The sequence below is a fragment of the Oryzias latipes genome, chromosome 10 (assembly GCF_053564925.1).
Source record: "Oryzias latipes strain Hd-rR chromosome 10, Olatipes_Hd-rR_3.1".
Lineage (NCBI taxonomy): Eukaryota > Metazoa > Chordata > Actinopteri > Beloniformes > Adrianichthyidae > Oryzias > Oryzias latipes.
This window is the reverse complement of record NC_136246.1, coordinates 14,012,220-14,015,643: the sequence shown is the minus strand read 5'-3', so window position 1 is coordinate 14,015,643 and position 3,424 is coordinate 14,012,220. Positions and strand designations below refer to the sequence as shown.

The following is a 3,424-nucleotide window of genomic DNA, read 5'->3' as shown; positions in this document are numbered from 1 at the left end:
GTAAGCAGACGTCCAAATCTCCTTCTTAGTTTTAGGGTTTGGAGTTTTAATAGTGCTCTCTAAATCACGCGTGCCTCCGTTTGCATGGAGCAGCCAGAGTCTTAATTTAATGCACACCAGTGCCTACAGCTCAGTGTTTAAAACTTGCTTAACTTAAAGAGTATTAAACAGATGGAAATCCTGTTAATTTTCTTTTTTTTGCGTGAGTAATTTTTGCCTAACTATTTGAATTAGCATATTTTATGTACAAACGAAGGAAAATATTCCCTTACATGACAAGTTATGGTATCTAATCAGAGTTTACCAAACTTTCCCTCAGTTTTTGCAATCAAACACTGTTTCTACCTTCCGTACCTATTAACCAGTTTTAGAGATCAATACAAATGAGAAGAACTCAAACGTGTCAGATGAGATCTAAAAACATTTTCACAAATTCCGGTTTGTAAGGCGGATGGAAAAACTTTTCAAATTGTTGCTTTAAATCTGCGTTTCATATTGAACCAAGTGCACGACCAGACAATGTAACTTTTTGAACTCTTTGGTCAAATTACAGTTTCTTGTACTCTGCCATGACATCGTATAGATGTGAACCTCACTCTCATCAATGACATGAAGAAGCAGCTAACCCCCTGTTGGTGTGTGTTTTGTATCCAAATACAGGTTGGGACCCTGGAGGTGTGGAATGGCATGCAGGGAGTCAAGATGCAGTGTTAGAAAGCGGATCGATCCCCAGCTGCAGGTGGCAGAGCTGAAGAAGCCTCTGAAACTTGTTCTGGCTACTAAACAAACTTTCTTGTTCTCAAACAAAGCAGTTCCTATGAAGGCATTGCACATGTGGTTCAAAGTTTGATGATGACATAAATAACTGTGACAAACAGGCAAGACATGAAGATGTTTTAAAAATGGAATAAGCTTTGCACAAGTAATTTCAGCAAGCACTTTGCATGTCTTTATAATTTGGGTAAATGATGCTCTTTACTTAGCATGTGATTCATAGAGAATAGCGACGCTCTGTTTGCTGTGCATAATTAAAAACTTGGAAAATGCCCCCTTTTCATGTAAGAAAATGTAATGACATTGTCTTTAGAGATTGTGCTTCTCGTTTTACAGGCCAAAGTACAACACCGGCATGAAAAACAAACACTGAGGTTGATCAAACCCATTCAAGTAACAAAGCATTTAAAGCGATTTCTTTCCATGTATCCACAAATGAGTGAATCATCAAGTCATCCAGTGAGAGCTCCAACTCCCCTGCAACTGCTTATTCATAAAGAAATAGGTTAAGCCTTGATGTTTAAATCGCAGGCAGAGTGTAAATCTCATAAAATCCTTTCATGCCTTTTAAGACAAAAGGAGCTTGTTTGGGAACGTGTATTTGAGATCATAGAGATCATAGTTTGGAATGGCAGATGATACATTTGAATCCCTATAAGACACAATGGTTAGATGGGTGCTGAGCCGAGAGCTGAGAGCGCAGGAGAAAGGAGGAGCTAGACGGGAAGAGTGAGTATTTTACTTCAAAGTTTGTCTACCCTGAGAGACCTGGCAGCTCTGCAGACGTACATGTTAGCTCAAAATGAAAGAGTGATTTGGTGCCTGAGTCCCTGGGGGAGGGAAACTGTCTGGACACCGTGCACACTCGATAGCGGATCAATTTCACTGCGGTCTCAGCCCAAACCGGCGGGGCTTCCTCCTCTTGTTATCCAAAGAACAAACAACATAAAATAAAATTTCATTTGATGTTGCTCTGCGGGCAAATGATAGAAGGTAGCCTTAGGCTGAAGAGGATTTGGTAAGAAAAGAGAACTGAAGTGCATCACTTGTGCCTAATGGCTGATTGTGTTTACAGGTGCTAAAAATACACAGATGGCTTTGTTGTATTGTCATTTCTGTGTATGATTTCTTCAGTTTTAGCTGCAACACCTTGTTCTTGTTGCCCTGTTCTTTGGAAGACTGTGAGGTCAAGACTCGTTTACTGCTCCCGCCCCAAAATTAAACAAACGTGTTTTTTTTTTTTTGCCCTTTCAAACTGTCATCCGAGAAAATGATCACCCTTTAAGTGCAGCGGTAAAGAACTGAGACATAAGCAGAGATGAATCCTGCGTGTTACAGCTGAGGCTGGCAATCTGGCGCAGGACTGTTTATAGGAAAAGGAGGAAGAGAAAATTGGATCCTGCTTGAAACCCGGGCTGCTCACTACATACTTGATGAAAGCCATTTCCTCAGAAATTTATATTAATGCCCCAAAAGATATTTTTGAAGATGAGGGGAAGATATGTTGCAGTGGCTCAAAATTATTCCCAGACTGCAACTGCCTCTTGCAAGATAAGAGTTTTTTTTTTCCATTTTACTCTCTCTTAGGATGGATTTTTGTAACATATAAAGACATGAAAAAGAAAAGGAAATGGTGTCTTTGATTACATAAAATCAGTGAAATGTCAAGGACTTGTCTTCACTACTAGAAAGGCCTTTCTAACAACTCTTCCTCTTGAATAGGCTCCCATGAATAGGCCATAGCATTCACCCACTATCCAAACAAGGTGTACAAGTACCGCATTGTCTCAAAAGACCCTTTGACACACAAACACACAAAAAAAACAGGCAGTGTCTTGAAAACACACCCCAACCCAGACTCTTTCACACCCAGGCTAAACGTTTAGCCACCCTGGCTAATTAACTGCTGTGAAAAAAGTGTGCATCAAAGGGAGGTGGAATTTGGACTGTCCTCGAGCAACCCACAGGTCCAGAGGTCAGCCCTCTCCAAGACAGAAGTTTGGACGTCCTGGCCTGGACCTTTGGACGCTCACTCTTAACCCCTGCTGGAGCATATCAAAGCTTCAGTGGCAGAAGATCGCACAGACATCCCCAACAATAACAGGGGCACATCAAAGAGCCACTTGGAAGAAGACGTGAGGATAAACAAAACAAAAGCGAGCCAATATCATATTCTCTCTTTTTCTGCAGATATTCCAAAAGATGAAAATAATTAATCCCTCCAAGTTGTCATGGGTCTAAAGGGCCCTTGCTGTGCCGCAGCCTCCTCAGGGCACTTGAGGAGAATTATGTGATTAAACAGACCTGTGAATTCTGGACACAAGCAAGGAGAAGAAAGCCTCAGTTCTCTTCATAATGCCCCTAATGAAGTGGCTGGTGGCTCCGTCATCCCTGGCTGGGCCTTGTGCAGCCTGAACAGTCTGTCTAATGACAGAGCGGGGGCCGCAAAGCGCACCAGCGCTTCCCAATGAGCCACAAAGGGAGATCACAGGCTCCATTGTGGCAAGGCACAGGAGCTTAGCACTCATCAGACCCAATAAACCTGTCTCTAGTCAGGGTTGGACACACCCCTCTGCTACAGGCCAAGAGTGCCACACAGGACACTCCTTCTGTTTCAGGACATCCAAATGTCACGTCCACAACAAACACT

The 3,424-nt window shown here is 42.3% G+C and overlaps 1 long non-coding RNA gene across 1 annotated transcript in view; it reads left to right on the top strand.

Moving 5' to 3' along the window:
• Nucleotides 1-2,551, top strand: part of LOC105354858 (uncharacterized) — a 118,341-nt gene extending 115,790 nt beyond the window's left edge. The window contains exon 5 of the long non-coding RNA XR_013658524.1: nt 661-2,551. This is a non-coding gene — a long non-coding RNA (uncharacterized LOC105354858). The remainder of the gene's footprint in view (nt 1-660) is intronic.
• The last annotated feature ends 873 nt before the right edge of the window (nt 2,552-3,424 follow it).